This window comes from Arachis hypogaea, chromosome 4 (assembly GCF_003086295.3).
Source record: "Arachis hypogaea cultivar Tifrunner chromosome 4, arahy.Tifrunner.gnm2.J5K5, whole genome shotgun sequence".
Lineage (NCBI taxonomy): Eukaryota > Viridiplantae > Streptophyta > Magnoliopsida > Fabales > Fabaceae > Arachis > Arachis hypogaea.
The window spans coordinates 88,642,460-88,666,389 of NC_092039.1; positions in this window are offsets into that span (position 1 = coordinate 88,642,460).

A 23,930-nucleotide genomic window follows, 5' to 3' on the forward strand; every position below is an offset into this window, starting at 1 on the left:
GTGCCGCGCCTTCGACCTGGCGTGCCACCCCTTAGACGTGGCATGCCATGCCTTCGACTTGGTGTGCCACGCCCATTGTGGAGGATAAGTCTTGCGTGCCATGTCTAGCTTGGCGTGCCATGCCCCTTGCAATTCTTCAAAGTTCCTTTGCTGGCTAGCATGCCTGGCATGCCATGCCCAGCAGTAGCGTGCCACGCTCATAGTAAAACATGGAGTTGCTTTTCTGGAAAAGATAACTGGCGTGCCACGTCTGGCCTTGGCATGCTACGCCCATTGTTATTCCTCACTGCTTCTTTTCTGGAAGTTATAACTGGTGTGCCATGCCCATTAAAACTCTTCAAGGACTCCTTCCTGGTTCATGTACTTGGCGTGCCACACCCAGCAATGGCGTACCACGCGCATAATAATCCTTTGTGGGCTCTCTCTAGAGATGATAACTGGCGTGCCACGCCCTACTCTAGCGTGCCATGTCCATAGAAACTCTTCCAATTTTCTCCTTGGAGATAATTGTTGGCGTGCCATGCCCCAAAGCTAGCGTGCCATGCCCAATACACACGCCCAGCTCCTTTTTCTTGCTTGCTTCCTTTTTTTTGCTCTTTTCACCTGAAATTCAAACAAGACTCATTTCAAAGCAATGTCCCATAAATTCATCATATGGTTCTTGTAATTGCATTAATTGAATGAGAATTTACCAATTCTTTGGTCCTTTTAGATAAGAGAAAGAGGTAGATGATGTAAGTCATCACAACACCAAACTTAAATTTTGCTTGTCCATAAGCAAATCAATGTGAATTGTTCTAATTGATTGAAACTTGACCCTTAAGAGAATGTATTCACGATTAAAGATAGAGGCTAAGTATCAAATCATGCCTGAACTTTGTTATTGCTTTCATATCACAATGAACTTTTGGACTTTTGAGGACCTTTTTAAGTGCTTGCTTTCGGAGCCCTTTCTATTGATTGTCACCTTGAAGTAGTAAGATTTGTTATTGCTTTTGATTGCTCTTTTTCTTTCATTTTCCTTTTGTTTCCTTGATTGACCACAACTCTAAGTGTTTTGTCTCAAGACGACCCTTTAAAGTAAGCTTTCACTTAGCACTCCCAGAACGGTTGGTTTTAGTGTCCCAGGTGTTGAAACACCCCTAAGAATTTACTTGCTCAGGCTTCTCTTCTTGACACATCTTCACCACAAGCATCTACTAGGATCTTGGCTCTTTGAGCTATTTGTGTCTTTCTTATCTCCTAGTAGTTGATGCTCAGAGCCTTGGGTCTTGCTTACTACTTCTAGGTTCTATTGATATTCAAGGGTCATCCTTAGCATCTACTTGTTATGTCCCCTAGGTCTAGTTGTTTCATTATGGATTACTCACTTCCAAACTTCAATTCATGGTTTTATACTTGTTTCTCATCTTCTTATTCTGAATCCAGCTCACTTGGCTCTTAGTCTCTTACTTTTATTTTGCAACAACTCATCATTAACTCTTTATGGAAACAACAAATTTTATTGATGTAGTGCAACTTAACAAAAGACATTTTCTTTCTCAAAATAGAAACTGAAACTTAAAGGACTCATAGAAGAACTCTAAAGCTCATAAACAAAAACAACAACTAGCATATCAAAATAGACTACTAAGCAACAAATTTTGAAAATAGATTTCAACAATGGGACTCAACAACCTTTGCTCATTATGGTGCAGCTTCAATCATAGGCCCCTTCCCCTTATCCTTCTTCTTGGATGATTCCTCACCATCCTTCTTTTTGGAGGCTCCTTCTCTGTTGAACTTGTTGTTGCTCCATGATCTTGTTGAGACTGCCTAGTATCTCTTCCCAATGGAATTGCCCTTGTTGCTCCTTGATTTGGTCCACACTTCCTTGCAGTTGTTGGATGATCTCTTGCATATGCTCCCATTGCTTCTGCTGCTCCATAAGTTGAGTGATGTCTCCTTGTATATGGTGGATGTTCCCTTGCATTTCTTTCCAATTAAAACATTCTGGAAATTGTGCTTGAATGTGTGGGACTAGTTCTTGGACATAAGCTTCTTCTTGTTGTGGTGGCCCTTGTAGTTCTTGCACATGAGCCCTATGTTCTCTAGCTCTTTGTAGTGGGTTGATGGCCACCACTTTCTCCATCTTCTTGGCAGTGATTGGCTTGTCTTGCTCTTGCAGAGTCTCATCAATCACAGTCTCCACTCCAGCCTCATCACATAGCCACTGGATAATGCTTGGAAAGGCCAACCTTGTACTATATTTGGTGCTTTTCAGCACCCTATGGATGTTGGCTGTTATCATCTCCCCCACATTTATATTCTCCTCTTTCATTATGCTGTAAATCAACACAGCTCTCTCTAAGGTTACCTTCGAGGTGTTGGATGTGGGGTTGAGGGATCTTCAGATTTTTGAGTTCCAAAGTGTGAAGTACACTTTGACCTCTTAACTTGATGAGTGATCAATATCTTGTGGGCCCTACCCTTTCCTGAAATTCAGTTACAACTCTTATTAATGATAAAAAATTGCTTCATTTTTCTCCAATTAATTGGCATTCATTTTGTGTGTCTCTTGGACACCAAACTAAGGTTCATTGCATCTAATAATGGCTCATGATTAAACTTTATTGTATAAATTATGAGTGGAATAACTTTAATTCTCCATACCCCTCCACTTCCACTCTATATGTACACAATTAAGTCACCTTTTCATTTACCTCACCAATTTACTGAATGCATTAGAATACCAATTAATTGGGCTAAGGTTGAATACACGAATGGATTTCTCATGGTGGTGGCCACACCAAACTTAATTTTGGGCTTACTCTTAAGATTAATTCAATTGTTATTATGTAAGCTCAAAATAAGTGGGTTGGTTGCCACACCAAACATAGCTCTTTAGCTAGTTTCTCAACCCAATTAACAACATCACATAATGTAGCATGCAAGGTTGCACTTCCAGCAAGACTAAGAAAAATTTTGAAGCTAAAGTATAAGAAACTATCAACCAAATAACTAACAACTTGGAACTGAAAACAATCAACCAAAGTGACTAAACATAAGCTAATCTAGAAAGCTTGAAATTGAAAGCATATGAGTGTTGGGGTGCCTCCCAACTAGCGCTTCTTTAGCATCATTAACTTGACAATTTTTCCTCTTCAGCTGAGGTTATAGTTCACTTTTTTCTCATCTAGTGAGTCTCCCAAGTAGTGCTTAAGTCTGTGGCCATTGACAGTGAAAGTCCTCTGAGTTTTCTCATCCATAAGCTTCACATGACCATAGGGAGAGGCCTTAATGATTGTGAAGGGTCTAGAACATCTTGATTTCAGCTTTCTTGGGAAAAATTTAAGCCTTGAGTTGTATAACAGCACCTTTTGTCCCTCTACAAACTCTCTTCTTGCCAGCTGATTAGCGGATAATTTGTACGCTTTTTGGCATTGTTTTTAGTATGTTTTTAGTATGATCTAGTTAGTTTTTAGTATATTTTTATTAGTTTTTAGTTAAAATTCACTTTTATGGACTTTACTATGAGTTTGTGTGTTTTTCTGTGATTTCAGGTATTTTCTGGCTGAAATTGAGGGACCTGAGCAAAAATCTGATTCAGAGACTAAAAAGGACTGCAGATGCTGTTGGATTCTGACCTCCCTGCACTCGAAGTGGATTTTCTGGAGCTACAGAAGCCCAATTGGCGCGCTCTCAACGGCATTGGAAAGTAGACATCCTGGGCTTTCCAGAAATATATGATAGTTCATACTTTGCCCAAGATTTGATGGCCCAAACCGGCGTACAAAGTCACCCTCAGAAATCCCAGCGTTAAACGCCGGAACTGGCACCAAAGTGGGAGTTAAACGCCCAAACTGGCACAAAAGCTGGCGTTTAACTCCAAGAAGAGTCTCTACACGAAAATGCTTCAATGCTCAGCCCAAGCACACACCAAGTGGGCCCGGAAGTGGATTTTTATGTCATTTACTCATCTCTGTAAACCATAGGCTACTAGTTCTCTATAAGTAGGACCTTTTTACTATTGTATTGAGATATCTGGGTAGTTATCTTTGTTCTAATGCTATCTTAGATCATTGGGAGGCTGGCCATTCGGCCATGCCTAGACCTTGTTCTTATGTATTTTCAACGGTGGAGTTTCTACACACCATAGATTAAGGTGTGGAGCTCTGCTGTACCTCGAGTATTAATGAAATTACTATTGTTCTTCTATTCAATTCCGCTTGTTCTTGTTCTAAGATATCACTTGTTCTTCAACTTGATGAATGTGATGATCCGTGACACTCATCATCATTCTCACCTATGAACGTGTGCCTGACAACCACCTCCGTTCTACCTTAGATTGGGTGAATATCTCTTGGATTCCTGATACACGATGCATGGTTGATCGCCTGACAACCGAGCGCTCGCCTGACAACCGAGCCAGCCATTCCGTGAGATCAGAGTCTTCGTGGTATAGGCTAGAACTGATGGCAGCATTCAAGAAAATTCGGAAGGTCTAACCTTGTCTGTGGTATTCTGAGTAGGATTCAATGATTGAATGACTGTGACGAGCTTCAAACTCCTGAAGGCGAGGCGTTAGTGACAGACGCAAAAGAATCACTGGATTCTATTCCGGCCTGATTGAGAACCGACAGATGGATAGCCGTGCCGTGACAGGGTGCGTTGAACATTTCCACTGAGAGGATGGGAGGTAGCCATTGACAACGGTTAAACCCTTGCATAAGCTTGCCATGGAAAGGAGTAAGAAGGATTGGATGAAGGCAGTAGGAAAGTAGAGAGACGGAAGGGACCAAGCATCTTCATACGCTTATCTGAAATTCCCACCAATGAATTACATAAGTATCTCTATCCTTATCTTTATGTTTTATTCGTATATCACCCATATCCATTTGAGTTTGCCTGACTAAGATTTACAAGGTGACCATAGCTTGCTTCATACCAACAATCTCTGTGGGATCGACCCTTACTCGCGTAAGGTTCATTACTTGGACGACCCAGTACACTTGCTGGTTAGTTGTGCGAAGTTGTAGTGATCACAATTTCATCCACCAAGTTTTTGGCGCCGTTGTCGGGGATTGTTCGAGTATGGACAACTGACGGTTCATCTTGTTGCTTAGATTAGGTATTTTTTCTTCAGAATTCTTAAGAATGAATTCTAGAGTTTCATGATGATCTGTTGAAGTCTGGCTGGCTGTGAAGCCATGTCTAATTTTATTGGACCGAGGTTTCAACTTATCATCACAAGAGCTTGTTGATTTCTATCAATCTTGCTGTTGGAGCAGTGATCTGCTAAGGCTTGGCTGGCCATTGGCCATGTCTAGTGTTTTGGACCGAAGCTTTCTTTGAAAGCTTGGCTGGCTGTGAAGCCATGTCTAATTCCTGGACCGGAGTCTTAGACTAAACATTGCATGATTCCTGGAATTCTCATTAAGAATTTTGATACCTTTATCTTCTTTCTCACTTAATTTTCGAAAAAAAAAAACACAAAAAAATTTACAAAATCATAAAATCCAAAAATTTCTTGTTTGAGTCTAGAGTCTCATTTTAAGTTTGGTGTCAATTGCATGTTTTTGTTCTTTTTGCACTCATGCATATATCTTCATTAATCTTCAAGTTGTTCTTGATGATTTCTTACTCTGATCTTTGAATTCTCTTGACTTGAGTGTTTATGTGTCTCATATGCATTCTCATTAGTGTCAGTAGTATACAAACTGCTAAGTTTGGTGTCTTGCATGCATTGTTATTTGATTTTAGTTGCATTTTGATTATTCCTCATTATTAAAAATCCAAAAATATTTTTAATTTGTGTCTTTTCAAGTCAATAATACAGAGAATTGAAGATTCAGAACATACTGCAGAGGAATTACACAGAAAAAGCTGGGCGTTCAAAATGCCCAGTGAAGAAGACAGACTGGCGTTTAAATGCCAGCCAGGGTGCCTGGTTGGGCGTTTAACGACCAAAAGGGTAGAGTTTTGGGCGTTAAACGCCAGAATGTGCACCATTCTGGGCGTTTAACGCCAGGATGGCACAAGAGGGAAGATTTTGTTTTCAATGCAAATTTTTTTCAAGTTTTCAAAATTTTTCAAAATCAAATCTTTTTCAAATCAAATCTTTTCAATCAAATCTTTTTCAAATTCAATTTCTTTCCATTTTCAAAGATACTTGCTATCAATTAATGATTTGATTCAACATTTCAAATATGTTGCCTTTTCTGTTGAGAAAGGTTTAATGTTTGAATCATATCTTTTCTTGATAGCCAAGTCATTAATTTTCAAAATCAAATCTTTTTAAATGTTTTTCAAATCATATCTTCTCAATCACATCTTTTAAAAACCAATCATATCTTCTTAACCACATCTTTTTCAAAATAGCTTTCAATCATATCTTTTTAACTTCTAATTTCAAAATCTTTTTCAAAAATCACTTTACTTCTTTCCCACTTTTATTTTCGAAAATCAATTAGTGTTTTTCAAAATGTTTTCAAAATCTTTGACTTAATTTTCGAAAATTACTTCTCCTCTTTTCACATCCTTCTATTTATGGACTAGCACTATTCCTTAATGCAAAATTCGAATTCCATCCTCTTTGCTAAGTTCGAATTTTCTACTTCTGCCTTCTATTTTTCTTTTCCTCTAACACCTCAAGGAATCTCTATACTGTGACATAGAGGATTCCACATTTTCTTGTTCTCTTCTCTTTCATATGAGCAGGAGCAAAGACAAAAGCATTCTTGTTGAGGCTGACACTGAACCTGAAAGGACCTTGAAACAAAAGCTAAGAGAAGCCAAGGCACAACTCTCTGTAGAGGACCTAACAGAAATCTTCAAAGAAGAAGAACACATGGCAGCCGAAAACAACAACAATGCCAACAATGCAAGGAAGGTGCTGGGTGACTTCACTGCACCTACTCCCGACTTCTATGGGAGAAGCATCTCTATCTCTTCCATTGGAGCAAACAACTTTGAGCTTAAGCCTCAATTAGTTTTTCTAATGCAACAGAATTGCAAGTTCCATGGACTTCCATTGGAAGATCCTCATCAGTTCTTAGCTAAATTCTTGAAAATCTGTGACACTGTCAAGACTAATGGGGTTAACCCTGAGGTCTACAGTCTTATGCTATTCCCCTTTGCTGTAAGAGACAGAGCTAGAACATGGTTGGACTCACAACCTAAAGAAAGCCTGAACTCTTGGGAAAAGCTAGTCAATGCCTTCTTGGCAAAGTTCTTTCCACCTCAAAAATTGAGTAAGCTTAGAGTGGAAGTCCAAACCTTCAGACAGAAGGAAGGAGAATCCCTCTATGAAGCTTGGGAAAGATACAAACAATTAATCAGAAAGTGTCCCTCTGACATGCTTTCTGAATGGAGCATCATAGGCATTTTCTATGATGGTCTCTCTGAACTATCCAAAATGTCTTTGGATAGCTCTGCTAGAGGATCTCTTCATCTGAAGAAGACGCCTACAGAAGATCAAGAACTAATTGAAATGGTTGCAAATAACCAATTCATGTACACTTCTGAAAGGAATCCTGTGAACAATGGGACTAATCAGAAGAAAGGAGTTCTTGAGATTGATACCCTGAATGCCATATTGGCTCAGAATAAAATATTGACTCAGCAAGTCAATATGATTTCTCAAAGTCTGTCTGGAATGCAAAATGCACCAGGTAGTACTAAGGAAGCTTCATCTGAAGAAGAAGCTTATGATCCTGAGAACCCTTCAATAGAAGAGGTGAATTACATGGGAGAACCCTATGGAAACACCTATAATCCTTCATGGAGAAATCATCCAAACCTCTCATGGAAGGATCAACAGAGACCTCAACAAGGTTTCAACAATAATAGTGGTGGAAGAAACAGGTTTAGCAATAGCAAGCCTTTTTCATCATCTTCTCAGCAACAGACAGAGAGTTCTAAGCAGAACCACTCTGATTTAGCAACCATGGTCTCTGATCTAATCAAAACCACTCAAAGTTTCATGACTGAAACAAGGTCCTCCATTAGAAACTTGGAGGCACAAGTGGGTCAGCTGAGCAAGAAAATTACTGAACTCCCCCCTAGTACTCTTCTAAGCAATACAGAAGAAAATCCAAAAGGAGAGTGCAAAGCCATCAACATGGCCGAATTTGGAGAGGAGGGAGAGGCAGTGAACGCCACTGAGGAAGACCTCAATGGACGTCCACTGGCCTCCAATGAGTTCCCCAATGAGGAACCATGGGAATCTGAGGCTCAAAATGAGACCATAGAGATTCCATTGGACTTACTTCTGCCATTCATGAGCTCTGATGAGTATTCTTCCTCTGAAGAGGATGAGTATGTCACTGAAGAGCAAGTTGCTAAATACCTTGGAGCAATCATGAAGCTAAATGACAAGTTATTTGGAAATGAGACTTGGGAGGATGAACCCCCTTTGCTCACCAAAGAACTGGATGACTTGTCTAGGCAGGAATTGCCTCAAAAGAGACAGGATCCTGGGAAGTTTTCAATACCTTGTACCATAGGCACCATGACCTTCAAGAAGGCCTTGTGTGACCTAGGGTCAAGTGTAAACCTCATGCCTCTCTCTGTAATGGAGAAGCTAGGGATCTTTGAGGTGCAAGCTGCAAAAATCTCACTAGAGATGGCAGACAACTCAAGAAAATAAGCCTATGGACTTGTAGAGGATGTTCTAGTAAAGGTTGAAGACCATTACATCCCTGCTGATTTCATAGTTCTTGAGACTGGGAAGCGCATGGATGAATCCATCATCCTTGGCAGACCCTTCCTAGCCACAGTAAAGGCTGTGATTGATGTTGATAGAGGAGAATTGATCATTCAAGTGAATGAAGAATCCTTGGTGTTTAAGGCTCAAGGATATCCCTCTGTCACCATGAGGAGGAAGCATGAAGAGCTTCTCTCAAAACAGAGCCAAACAGAGCCCCCACAGTCAAACTCTAAGTTTGGTGTTGGAAGGTGATGAGCGGATAATTTATACGCTTTTTGGCATTGTTTTTATATAGTTTTTAGTAAGTTTAAGCTACTTTTAGGGATGTTTTCATTAGTTTTTATGTTAAATTCACATTTCTGGACTTTACTATGAGTTTGTGTGTTTTTCTGTGATTTCAGGTAAATTCTGGCTGAAATTGAGGGATTTGAGCAAAACTCTGAAGAAGGCTGACAAAAGGACTGCTGATGCTGTTGGAATCTGACCTCCCTGCACTCGAAATGGATTTTCTGGAGCTACAGAACTCCAATTGGCGCGCTCTCAACGGCTTTGGAAAGTAGACATCCAGGGCTTTCCAGCAATATATAATAGTCCATACTTTACTCGAAGAATGACGACGTAACTTGGCGTTAAACGCCAAGTTCATGCTGCTGTCTGGAGTTAAACGCCAGAAAAACGTCATTATCCGGAGTTGAACGCCCAAAACACGTCATAACCTGGAGTTTGACGCCAAGAAATGCCTCTACTCGTGGATTGATCAAGCTCAGCCCAAGCATACACCAAGTGGGCCCCGGAAGTGGATTTATGCATCAATTACTTACTCATGTAAACCCTAGTAGCTAGTCTAGTATATATAGGACATTTATCTATTGTATTAGACATCCTGGATTGTAAATTGAATCCTGTGATCACGTTAGAGAGGGCTGGCCATTCGGCCATGCCTGAACTCTTTGCTTATGTATTTTCAACGGTGGAGTTTCTGCACACCATAGATAAAGGGTGTGGAGCTCTGCTGTACCTCAAGTATCAATGCAATTCTATTTTCTCTTATTCGGTTTCTATCTTATTCCTATTCCAAGATATTCATTCATACCCAAGAACATGATGAATGTTATGAGTCAGATTACCCTCATGATCATTCTCACTTAGGAACGCGCGTGATTGACAACCACTCCCGTTCTACATGAAACAGAGCTTGAATGCGTATCTCTTAGATTCCCCAACAGAATCTTCGTGGTATAAGCTAGATAGATGGCGGCATTTATGAGGATCCGGAAAGTCTCACCTTGTCTGTGGTATTCCGAGTAGGATCCTGGGAATCCGGAAAGTCTCACCTTGTCTGTGGTATTCCGAGTAGGATTCCGTTAATGAATGACTGTAACGTGCTTCAAACCTGTAACCTGCTGGGCGTTAGTGACAGACGCAAAAGAGGGATTCTATTCCAGTAGGGGAGGGAACCAACCGGTGATTAGCCGTACTGTGACAGAGTGCGTGAGCATTAGTTTTCACTGCGAGGATGGGATGTAGCCATCAGCCATGGGTGATGCCTCCAGACTGGTTAGCTGTGCGAGTGACAGCCGCACAGGATATTTCCCCGAGAGGAAGAAAGTAGCCACAGTTGATGGTGAACCCCTATACAAAGCTTGCCATGGAAAGGAGTAAGAAGGATTGAGTAGAAGCAATAGGAGAGCAGGCGTCCTTGGGCTCTACAACATCTCCATCCGCTTATCTGAAATTCCCACCAATGAATCTGCATAAGTATTCTATTCCTTTTATTATTCCTTTTTATTAATTATTCCAAAAAATCATAAACCAATTTAATCTGCCTGACTGAGACTTACAAGGTGACCATAGCTTGCTTCATACCAACAATCTCTGTGGATTCGACCCTTACTCACGTAAGGTTTATTACTTGGACGACCCAATACACTTGCTGGTTAGTTGAACGGAGTTGTGAGAATAAACAGTGCTCTAAGAGTCAATATATGCTAAAGCTCAAAAAGATAGAAATCACAATTTCGTCCACCAGAAGGCCACAACCAAACTCTAAGTTTGGTGTTGAACCCCCACATTCAAACTCTAAGTTTGGTGTTGGGAGGTTCCAACATTGCTCTGAGTATCTGTGATGCTCCATGAGAGCCCTCTGTCAAGCTACTGACATTAAAGAAGCGCTTGTTGGGAGGCAACACAATGATTTATTTTATCTATTTTCTTTTGTTATTTTATGTTTTCTGTAGGTTGATGATCATGAGAAGTCACAAAATCAATTGAAAAAGCAAAAACAGAATGAAAAACAGAAAGAAAAATAGCACACCCTGGAGGAAGAACCTACTGGCGTTTAAACGCCAGTAAGGCTAGCAGATGGGCGTTTAACGCCCAGTCTGGCACCATTCTGGGCGTTTAACGCCAGAAAGGGGCACCAGACTGGCGTTAAACGCCAGAAAAGGGCAAGCACTTGGCGTTAAGCGCCAGAAATGGGCACCAGCCCGGTGTTTAACGCCAGAATTGGCTCAAAACGCATTTTTGCATGCCATTTGGTGCAGGGATGACTTTTTCTTGACACCTCAGGATCTGTGGACCCCACAGGATCCCTACCTACCCTACCACTCTCTCTCTTCTTCACCCATCACCTCAACACCTCTTCCCCAAAAACCCTTCACCTATCAAATCCCATCTTTCCCTTCACCACTCACATCTATCCTTCATAAAACCCCACCTACCTCACCCTTCAAATTCAAACCACTTTCCCTCCCAAACCCACCCATACATGACCGAACCATGAGCCCCCACACTCCTATATAAATCCATCTTCACTCCTTCATTTTCACACAACCTAAACACCACTACTCTCCCTTTTTGGCCGAACACAAAGCCATTCCCTGCTTCCTCATTTCTTCTTCTTCTACTCTCTTCTTTCTTCTTTTGCTCGAGGACGAGCAAACCTTTTAAGTTTGGTGTGGTAAAAGCATTGGTTTTTGTTTTTCCATAACCATTTATGGCATCCAAGGCTGGAGAAACCTCTAGAAAGAGGAAAGGGAAGGAAAAAGCTTCCATCTCTGAGACATGGGAGATGGAGAGATTCATCTCAAGGGTGCATCAAGACCACTTCTATGAAGTTGTGGCCTTGAAGAAGGTGAATATCCGGAGATCCGACATGAGATCCGAAGAAGAGGTTGGGAAGTTCTTACCAACCCCATTCAACAAGTCGGAATCTTAATGGTTCAAGAGTTCTATGCCAATGCATAGATCACCAAGAACCATGATCAAAGTGTGAACCCGGATCCAAAGAATTGGCTTACTATGGTTCGGGGGAAATACTTGGATTTTAGTCCGGAAAATGTAAGGTTGGCATTCAACTTGACCATGATGCAAGGAGATGAACATCCTTACACTAGAAGGGTCAACTTTGATCAAAGGTTGGACCAAGTCCTCACAGACATTTGTGAAGAGGGCGCCCAATGGAAGAGAGATTCAAGAGGAAAGCCGGTTCAATTGAGAAGGCATGACCTCAAGCCCGTGGCTAGAGGATGGTTGGAGTTCATCCAACGCTCAATCATTCCCACTAGCAACCGGTCCGAAGTTACTATAGACCGGGCTATCATGATTCATAGCATCATGATTGGAGAAGAAATATAAGTTCATGAGGTTATAGCTCAAGAACTTTATAAGGTGGCGGACAAGTCCTCTGCCTTGGCAAGGTTAGCCTTTCCTCATCTCATTTGTCACCTCTGTTATTCAGTTGGAGTTGACATAGAGGGAGACATCCCCAATTGATGAGGACAAGCCCATCACTAAAAAGAGGATGGAGCAAACAAGAGACCCCTCTCATCATCAAATCCCTGAGATGCTTCAAGGGATGCACTTTTCTCCACAAAACTATTGGGAGCAACTAAACACCTCCCTAGGAGAATTGAGTTCCAACATGGGACAACTAAGGGTGGAGCACCAAGAACACTCCGTCCTCCTCCATGAAATCAGAGAAGATCAAAGAATCATGAGAGAGGAGCAATAAAGACAAGGAAGAGACATTGAGGAGCTCAAGCACTCCATAGGATCTTCAAGAGGAAGAACAAGCCGCCATCACTAAGGTGGACCCGTTCTTTAATTTCCTTGTTCTTTATTTTTCTGTTTTTCGAATTTTAGTGCTTATGTTTATCTATGTTTGTGTCTTGTGATCATTGGTGTTGTTCATACCCTGACCGGGCTCCTCCCAACTCGGCAAATTCATAAAAGGTCCGACCTCATCCTAAGCCCCACGCCTAAAGGTCGGACCTCGGACAATAAAGCAAAGGAAGGCCCATCAAAAGGAACGCAGCCCAAAACCTAAAAGGCCGAAAAGGCCTAGAAAAGGCGGTTCCACAAAGATAGAGATAAAACTCCCAAAGATAAGATAAGATAAGAATATCTTATCCAGGGAAGATCACGGCCAACTACTATAAATACACTGGAGCACCCAGGTATAGCATTCATTCCACATCTACACATATCTGCTTGGACCCATGCTAACTTAAGCATCGGAGTGTCATTGCAGGTACAACCACCAACCACTCTGCATATCAAGCTCGGGTCACTGAACCCCCACCTCGGGCCTTGCCAGACGACCGAGCTACACGTTTCAGGTAACCCTCGGAACATTGGCGCCGTTGCCGGGGACCTAGAAGTCATCCCTCTACCATGGCGGACGACCCTCACAACAATGACCGCGCTGCATCTGAACAAGAGGACGAAATTGACACCGGAGAACGACCGGACAGCCCTCTATCACCACGCACTCCAGGAGGAAACAAACAGAATCGCCCAAAGACATCACTCCCAAACAAAGATCCACAAAATTCTGAAAAAGAGAAGAACTCGGAAATTCTAGAAGCAGTCCGGGCACAACAAAACCGACTGAAACAACTCGAAGAGGACATAAAGAAGCAGAAAGAAACTGAACAAGATCTGAGGAGGGAGACTCGAAAGCGCAGAGAATTAGAAGAAAAACAGCGGAAAATAGAGGCCAACCTGAAAGACCGGACAGAACGCGGCACCACCCCCGAAGGCAACCATGATCCCTTCACGCAAGAGATCATGAAGGAGAAGGTACCGCGAAACTTCAAACCACCCGATATGGATCTCTACGACGGCACCACCGATCCAAGTCACCACCTCAGCAACTTCAGAAGCAGAATGTACCTAGTCGACGCCTCCGACGTGATTCGGTGCAAAGCCTTCCCCACCACTCTCACCAAGTCAGCCATGAAGTGGTTCGACAACCTGCCACCAAGATCAATCACCAGCTTCGAAGACCTAACCAAAAAATTCCTAACAAGGTTCTCTATTCAAAAGGACAAGACAAAACATGCCCCCAGTCTGCTCGGGATCAAACAAGGTAACCAAGAAACTCTCCGAGAATACATGGAGCGATTCAACAAAGCCTGCCTGGACATACAACACTTGCCCACTGAAGCAGCCATCATGGGACTAGCAAACGGCCTAAAAGAGGGACCGTTTAGCCAATCCCTATCCAAACGATACCCGACCTCCCTATACGAGGTACAGGAGCGGGCAGAAAAATATATCAACATGGAGGAAACCTCCCAGCTAAGAGACTCTTCTAGGAAGGAATCAACCTACCCACTCCGAGATCGAGATCGGGAACAGAAGAAGAAAGAAGAACCCCACTCGGACAAGCCACGGAAGTACCACAACTACACCCCCCTCCGAGTCTCCTTGGTAGACGTCTACAGAGAAGTATGCCACACCGAAAAGATCCCACCGCCCCGACCGCTAAAACACAAGAGAGCAGGGAGAGATCGGTCCGAATACTGTGAATATCACAAGCTCTACGGTCATTCTACTAACGACTGCTACGACCTAAAAAATGTTATAGAAAAGCTAGCCAGAGAAGGAAAACTCGACAGATACATAGCGGAGAAAGGAGAAGAGACCAGGAAGAGAAGGCGGGGAGATAACGAAGATCGGGCCGAACAAACCCCGCGAACCCCTGAAAGGCACGTTCACATGATAAACGGAGGTTTTGCAGGCAGAGGAACATCCAGATCCTCGCGAAAAAGACACCTCAAAGAAGTCTATCACGTCCGAGAAGACAGTCCCCTGCCCGAATTACCTACTATCTCATTTACCCGAGAAGATGCTCAAGGGATAATACCCGGGCACGACGATCCAATGGTGATCACCATTATCCTAGCAAACGCCAACTTACATCGAACCCTGATTGACCAGGGAAGCTCAGCAGATATCCTGTTCAAAACGGCTTTCGACAAGCTCGGACTTGAAGAAAAAGAACTAAAGGCCTATCCCACCGACCTATTTGGGCTAGGGGATACCCCAATCCATCCCTTAGGATACATCTCGCTACACACTACCTTTGGAAGAGGCGAGCAATCTAAAACATTAAGCATCGACTACATTATAGTCGACGTCACTTCAGCATACAATGCCCTCATTGGGCGACCAACCCTAAACAGACTGGCAGCTATAGTCTCGACCCCACACCTCTGTATGAAGTTCCCTACCGCAAAAGGAATCGCTACCCTAAAAGGCGACCAAAAACTAGCGCGGCGATGTTACAACGAAAGCCTGAGCCTAAAAGGGAAAGAGATCAACACAATAGAACTCGGGCGAGTTCAATCCCGAGAAGATCTTCGGCCACAACCAGAGGGAGAAACCGAAAAAGTCCAGATTGGGAACGCACCTGAAAAAATAACAAACATAGGAACAAACCTCGAAGCGGGCCTAAAGGAGGAACTCATAACCCTCTTAAGGGAGAATTCCGACCTCTTCGCCTGGAAAGCCTCCGACATGCCAGGCATAAGCCCCGACCTGATGTGCCACAAGCTATCAGTTTACCCGGGATCCCGACCTGTCCAACAAAGACGCCGGAAGCTCGGGCCCGAGCGCATGCAAGCAATAGAAGAACAAGTACAAGCACTGCTAGATGCAGGGTTCATTAGGGAAGTAAAATATCCCTTATGGCTCGCAAACGTGGTCCTGGTGAAAAAGCCCAATGGAAAATGGAGGATGTGCGTCGATTACACGGATCTCAACAAAGCCTGCCCCAAAGACCCATATCCACTACCAAACATCGACGCCTTAGTAGACGCAGCCTCAGGCTATATATATCTCTCCTTCATGGACGCATACTCGGGATACAATCAAATCCCGATGTACGGACCCGACCAAGAAAAGACCTCGTTCATAACCCCAAGGGCAAATTACTGCTACGTAGTAATGCCCTTCGGGCTGAAGAACGCAGGGGCAACCTACCAGAGGCTAATGAACAAAGTGTTCTCAGAGCACATCGGATTACAGCTGGAGGTGTATGTCGACGACATGCTGGTAAAGACACAAGAAGACAAAAACTTGCTGACCGACCTCACCAGTATCTTCGGTACCCTCAGAAAACACAACATGAGACTTAACCAGACAAAGTGCACCTTCGCCGCAAAGGCCGGAAAGTTCTCAGGCTTCATGCTGACTCAAAGGGGCATCGAAGCAAACCCAGACAAATGCCAAGCGATACTCAATATGAAGAGCCCGACGTGTGTCAAAGAAGTACAACAACTGAATGGAAGGCTAGCCGCCCTATCAAGATTCTTGGCAGGATCAGCAATAAAGTCACTACCTCTCTACTCACTCCTAAAGAAAGGGAAGCCCTTCTCATGGACCCCGGAGTGCGAAAAAGCCTTTCAAGAATTCAAGGAATTCCTCGGGCAGCCACCAATCCTAACCCGACCTATAAAAGGAGAAGACCTCGTACTATACCTCTCGGTTGGACATCGAGCAGTCGCTTCAGCATTAATACGAGAAAATGACCAAGGACAACGCCCCATATACTTTGTAAGCAAGGCACTACAAGGGGCCGAATTAAACTATCAAAAGATAGAAAAATTCGCCTACGCCCTAGTGTTCACAGCTCGGAGGCTCCGTCCCTACTTTCAAGCCCACACCATCAAAGTCCGGACAAACCAACCCATGAGACACATCCTCCAAAAAACAGACCTGGCAGGACGAATACTGCAATGGGCGGTGGAGCTGTCCGAGTTCGACCTCCACTATGAAACCCGGACTGCCATAAAATCTCAGTACCTAGCCGACTTCATCGCAGAATACACTGAGACCCCTGGAACCCCACTCTCATGGAACCTGTATGTCGACGGGTCCTCAAACAAAACTGGAAGCGGAGCCGGGGTTATACTCGAAAGCGACCAAGGAACACGGATAGAACTATCCCTGAAATTCGAGTTCCAGGCATCGAACAACCAAGCCGAATACGAGGCCCTACTAGCAGGTCTAAAGCTAGCCGAAGAGGTCGGAGCCCAGAAAATCACGATCTTCAGCGACTCCCAGGTCGTCACATCACAAGTAAATGGAAGCTACCAGGCCAAAGACCCCACCATGAAAAAATACCTGGACCAAACACAGGCACAACTACGCCACTTTTCAGAGATACAGATTCAGCACATACCTCGGGAACAAAACGCCCGGGCAGACGCCCTCTCAAAGCTCGCCAGCACCAAGCCCGGAGGCAACAACAAAAGTCTCCTCCAGGAAACCTTACAATCCCCCTCCGTGCTAAGAGAGGAAGAAACGCTAAATATATCCAACCAACAGCAAGGATGGATGACCCCCATACTCAACTACCTGAAGTCGGGAACTCTCCCCGCCGAAAGAAAGGAAGCTAAAAGACTCACGAAAGACGCCCAGAATTATACACTAATTCACGACGTATTATACAGAAGAGGATTCTCAAATCCCCTCCTTAGGTGCGTCCCGACCTCAGAAACAAAGAACGTCCTCGAAGAAGTCCACGGAGGCATGTGTGGGAACCATCTCGGAGCTCGGGCATTATCCAAAAAAGTAGTCCGAGCCGGGTTCTACTGGCCGACCTTGCAGAAAGACGCAACGGAATTTGTGAAAATATGCCCCCTGCCAAAAACACGCCAATTTCCACAAGGCACCACCAGAAGACCTTATTAGCATCACCGCACCATGGCCCTTCGCAAAATGGGGACTTGATCTACTCGGCCCGTTCCCCCAAGGACCGGGGCAAGTCAAATACCTCATAGTAGGGGTCGACTACTTCACAAAGTGGATCGAAGCTGAACCCTTAGCCACCATTACGGCTCAGAAAAGCTGCAAATTCCTATACAAAAACATTGTCACAAGGTTCGGAGTCCCCTACTCCATCACAACAGACAATGGAACACAGTTCACGGACACAAGTTTTCAGAACTTGGTGGCCGAACTAAAAATCAAACAGCAATTCACCTCAGTCGAGCACCCACAAGCCAATGGACAAGCAGAGGCCGCAAATAAAGTCATCTTGGCCGGGTTAAAACGAAGACTCCAAGAGGCCAAAGGGGCATGGGCCGAGGAGCTCCCCCAGGTACTATGGGCATATCGGACAACCCCACACTCTACAACGGGAGAATCGCCATTCCGACTAGCTTACGGGATGGAGGCAATGATTCCTATCGAAATAGATGAAGGGTCACCTAGAGTCATCTTCTACAACGAAGAAGGTAACCCGCAGGCACAAAAGGAAGAACTCGACCTCCTCCCCGAGGTCCGAGAAAGAGCCCGGATCCGAGAAGAAGCCTTAAAACGGCGAACGGCCCTCAGATACAATCAGAAAGTAATAAAGCGAAGCTTCTCCATTCACGACCTGATTCTAATCCGAAATGACATCGGAACACAAAAGTCGGGAGAAGGAAAGCTAGCTGCAAATTGGAAAGGACCCTACAAGGTAACAGAAGTCTTAGGAACAGGCTATTACAAAGTATCCGACCTAGAAGGCAATGAACTGCCCAGGGCCTGGCACGCCTGTAATCTAAGACGGTACTACAGCTAGAAAAATTTGACCCGAGGTGTACTCCTTTTCCCTACAAGGGTTTTTTAATGAGACACCCGGTCAAGTAAGGCACCCGACCTAGTCAAGGGTAAACACTCTGTAAATATTCTTTCTTTTTTAATACTAATCAAATTTTTCTATTTTCTTTTCTTCTTCCTCATGATGAAACAAATCCTAGAAAGTACCCCCCCAAGGCGCATTAATTTATGCTCGGCAAAACGCAAAAAATCATTTGCCAAGAGACCACACAAGGTCGGCAAAGATAAAGCGACGAGGTTCAAATTAATGTGAGAAGTTATAAAGCAACTCTGAAAAGGCTCAAAAAGCCAAATAAAAAGAGTTACAAAAATAACTTAAAAGGCCGACCAACGACAAGGTCGGACCCAACAAAGGGAGGTACTCGAACGCCCGAGGTCCGAGAAAAAGCCCGGATCCAAGAAAGAAGCCTTAAAACGGCGAAAGCAAAGATTTCGAAAACGCTTACTAAAAAGTTGCTATACAAAAACAACTAAAAAGTACAAGCGAAAAAATGAAATCAAAGGAAGGGGTAAAACAAAAGTTTCAAGCGCTAGCTAAAAGGTTGTTATCCAAAAACAACTAAAAAGCATAAAAGCGGAACAAAAAGTCAAAACGCAAACAAAACACCGCATAATAAGCTAAAAAGTTACTACAAGTAGCTAAAAGCAAAAAGGTGTCCAAAGCGTCCACAGAAACCATCCAAAAACAAAAGAGCCCACAGGCCGGGCAAAAAACCAAAAATAAAAGAGTTACAGAGGATCAAGGTCCTTTCCGGACTCCACATCAACAGAAGGCTACGGAGGAAACATAGAAATCGGGACTGCATCAACGGCACCGTCATCCCGGTTTAAAACCTCCACACCAGATCCATCCCCGGCCAAAGGTGAAATCGGGTTCGCAACCGGAACTTTGGGGTCGGACACCGGAACCTCATCCTCGTTGGGAGCAGGAACAATCTTTCCCTCCACAACAACGTTATCCGTACTAAATAAACTCAGATCCAGGTTAGGAGCAAGAACCCGGACCTGAGCCTTCAAATTCTCAAACATAGCATCCATACCCTTAGCCACATGACCTTCTAGCTCGTAAAAATCATCCTGAGCGGATTGCAACCTCTCCTTTGTCTCCACAAGCTCGGCATATATCCGAGTATAATTCTCCGTCGCCGCCTTCGCCATCTCCTCAGATGCTTTCGCTGCCGCCACAGCCGCGGTAGCTTTAGCTTTCTCTTTCTCCAAAGAGGCCTCCAGCTCAGTAATCCTAGCAGCCTTCAGCTCACTAATCCTCTCGAACTCAGACTGAGCCTTCTCAAGTCGGGAGCTGGTCGCACCAATGGGGGATTTCTTGAACTCCCGGGCAATAGCGGCATGAAGACTAGCCATCCGGACACAACTCCGTGCCATATACTGAAAATGATGCTCCATAGACACATCATCAGTAGAAATAAAGGTCTGAGGGAGAATATGCTGTTCAATCCAGCCAAGAGCATCAAAATCCTTGTCATTAAAACCCGCAAGCTCTTGAGAGGTCTTCTGTTTCTTGGGAGGAGGACCCGAGAACGAAGGCGGGGAAGAGTGACCGGGACCAGAGGTCGGAGGATCTTGATTTATAGCTCGGAACTGGGGAGTCGGAATAGTCTTTGATCGAGTAGTGACACCCACGGTAGTCTTCTTCGGAGAAGATCGGGCAGAAGCCTCCCCAGCCTCGATATTTCGAGCAGCCACAGACTTCTTCGTCCGACGAAGGAACTTCATGGAATCCGCCTGAGAAGACATCTCTGCAGAAATAAAAGAAAAAGGATTACCACAACAGAAATTCCACCAAAACAAGGAAAACCAAAATACTAAAAAAAGATGAATCTCTGAGAGGTCGGGAACTACCTAACTCGGAACGGAGAAGGCTTGGATCTCCCAACATTTTCTTCGTGTCCAAGTGAGGTGCCCGACCCCATAAACTGCTCACCACACCCACAAAAGCCTGCTCCACCTCATCTAGACTCTCAAAGGTATACTTAGCAGACACTACATTCTCCTGCCAACAAAGAGGAAAAGAAGGCTCCCCACTCTCATCTAGAAAGAAAGGTCGGACGTCTCCAGTAGCCCGGACCTTGAAATAAAAGTTCTTAAAATCATGAAAGGACTCATCATACAAGGTACAAAACTTCCTTCCCTGGTTAGCCTTAAAAGAGACCCAAGATACCTTCCCTCCACCCGACCCCGGCTTCGTCAACACAAACAAATAGGAAAAAAGAGAAATAGAGGGGGAGACGCCCAAAAACTGACACAAAAGTTGAAACAGCTTTAAAAACGCCCAAGAATTTGGATGGAGCTGCGTAGGGGCAAGGTTACAAGACCATAACACCTCGGACTCCAGATCGGTAAAGGGAAGTCAAACACTCAGCTTAGAGAAAAAACAATCATAAGCATAAAAGAAGAGCTTCTCGGAACTATCTAAGGGCGGGAAGCACACTCTCTCCTCGGATTCCGGGGCCACTAGTTCGTAATCCCTCTCAGACTCCCTATTCTCACATATGCTACAGTGCCTACGGAACCTAACTAAATACTCAGAATCTACCACAGAAGGGACTCTTAGAGGAAGAGGGTCTACCCAACCAAGACCACATGGAATCTTGGTCGACATCGCTTGAAGAACCTTTCGAGACATAAAATTTTTACCTACAAAGAAGAATACAACAGCAAGCAAAAATCACATAAAGAAGACAGCAAAAACCCATTCAGCAAAGCAAGAAACAAAAACCCCACGAAGAAAACGCGGCAACCCGGAACAAAAATACCGGAGAACAAAAAAGAGCCCCCCCATATACAAACAACAAGCAATGGCGGCGCCTCTTTTCCGGGCAACCCAGGCATAAAGAAAAAGAAACAAACAAAGAGCCACACAAAGAACAGAAGCATATGTGCACAAGAAAAGAGAAACATGGGAACAAACCTGGAAGAAAGAAACGAAGACGACGAGCTCCGAAGCAAGGAGAACGAAACGACGGCGCAGAGGGAACCCCAGAAAGACACACGGAGAGATTCGGGGAAGCAGAGCAAAGAGAAAGAAGAAAGCAGTGCTCGGAAAGGATAAAGAAAAACAAAAACGCAGAAAAAGGACGAAAGGGGCAAATAAATAAAGCCTTCACAGAGCCCGAACGGAAATCGAGGAAAAACGGTAAAATGCAATAAATGCAGGAACGGCCATTTTTGAATTTTGAAAAACTACTATGCCCGAGCTCGATCTCCCAAAAAGGACGAACTCGGGCAGGGGCACTGTTCATACCCTGACCGGGCTCCTCTTAACTCGGCAAATTCATAAAAGGTCCGACCTCATCCTAAGGCCCACGCCTAAAGGTCGGACCTCGGACAATAAAGCAAAGGAAGGCCCATCAAAAGGAACGCAGCCCAAAACCTAAAAGGCCGAAAAGGCCTAGAAAAGGCGGTTCCACAAAGATAGAGATAAAACTCCCAAAGATAAGATAAGATAAGAATATCTTATCCAGGGAAGATCACGGCCAACTACTATAAATACATTGGAGCACCCAGGTATAGCATTCATTCCACATCTACACATATCTGCTTGGACCCATGCTAACTTAAGCATCGGAGTGTCATTGCAGGTACAACCACCAACCACTCTGCATATCAAGCTCGGGTCACTGAACCCCCACCTCGGGCCTTGCCAGACGACCGAGCTACACGTTTCAGGTAACCCTCGGAACAGGTGTCTTAGTGTCTATGCCTTAAAGTTATGAATGTCCTATGAATCCATCACCTTTCTTTAACGAAAAATGTTCTTAATTGAAAAAGAGAAGAATTGCATGAATTTTGAATTTTATAACAGTTTAATTATTTTGATGTGGTGGCAATACTTTTGTTTTCTGAATGTATGCTTAAACAGTGCATATGTCTTTTGAATTTGTGGTTCATGAATGTTGGCTCTTGAAAGAATGATGAAAAAGGAGACATGTTACTGAGGATCTGAAAAATCATAAAAATGATTTTTGAAGCAAGAAAAAGCAGTGAATACAAAAAAAAGAGAGAAAAACGAAAAAAAAAGGGAGAAAAGGAAACGAAAAAAAAAGAGAGAGAAAGAGAAAAAGAAAGAAAAAGAAAGAAATAACGTTGTGATCCAAGGCAAAAAGAGTGTGCTTAAGAACCCTGGACACCTCTAATTGGGGACTCTAGCAAAGCTGAGTCACAATCTGAAAAGGTTCACCCAATTATGTATCTGTGGCATGTATGTATCCGGTGGTAATACTGGAAGACAGAGTGCTTTGGGCCACGGCCAAGACTCAATAAGTAGCTGTGTTCAAGAATCGTCATACTTAACTAGGATAATCAATGACACTATCTGGATTCTGAGTTCCTAAAGAAGCCAATCACTCTGAATTTCAAAGGATAGAGTGAGATGCCAAAACTGTTCAGAGGCAAAAAGCTAAAAGCCCCGCTCATCTAATTAATACTGATCTTCATAGATGTTTTTGGAATTCATTGCATATTCTCTTCTTTTTATCTTATTTGATTTTCAGTTGCTTGAGGACAGGCAACAATTTAAGTTTGGTGTTGTGATGAGCGGATAATTTGTACGCTTTTTGGCATTGTTTTTAGTATATTTTTAGTATGATCTAGTTAGTTTTTAGCATATTTTTATTAGTTTTTAGTTAAAATTCACTTTTCTAGACTTTACTATGAGTTTGTGTGTTTTTCTATGATTTCAGGTATTTTCTGGCTGAAATTGAGGGACCTGAGCAAAAATCTGATTCAGAGACTAAAAAGGACTGCAGATGCTGTTGGATTCTGACCTCCCTGCACTCGAAGTGGATTTTCTGGAGCTACAGAAGCCCAATTGGCGCGCTCTCAATGGCATTGGAACGTAGACATCCTGGGCTTTCCAGCAATATATGATAGTTCATACTTTGCGCAAGATTTGATGGCCCAAACCGGCGTACAAAGTCACCCTCAGAAATCCCAGCGTTAAACGCCGGAACTGGCACCAAAGTGGGAGTTAAACGCCCAAACTGGCACAAAAGCTGGCGTTTAACTCCAAGAAGAGTCTCTACACGAAAATGCTTCAATGCTCAGCCCAAGCACACACCAAGTGGGCCCGGAAGTGGATTTTTATGTCATTTACTCATCTCTGTAAACCCTAGGCTACTAGTTCTCTATAAGTAGGACCTTTTACTATTGTATTGAGATATCTGGGTGGTTATCTTTGTTCTGATGCTATCTTAGATCATTGGGAGGCTGGCCATTCGGCCATGCCTAGACCTTGTTCTTATGTATTTTCAACGGTGGAGTTTCTACACACCATAGATTAAGGTGTGGAGCTCTGCTGTACCTCGAGTATTAATGCAATTACTATTGT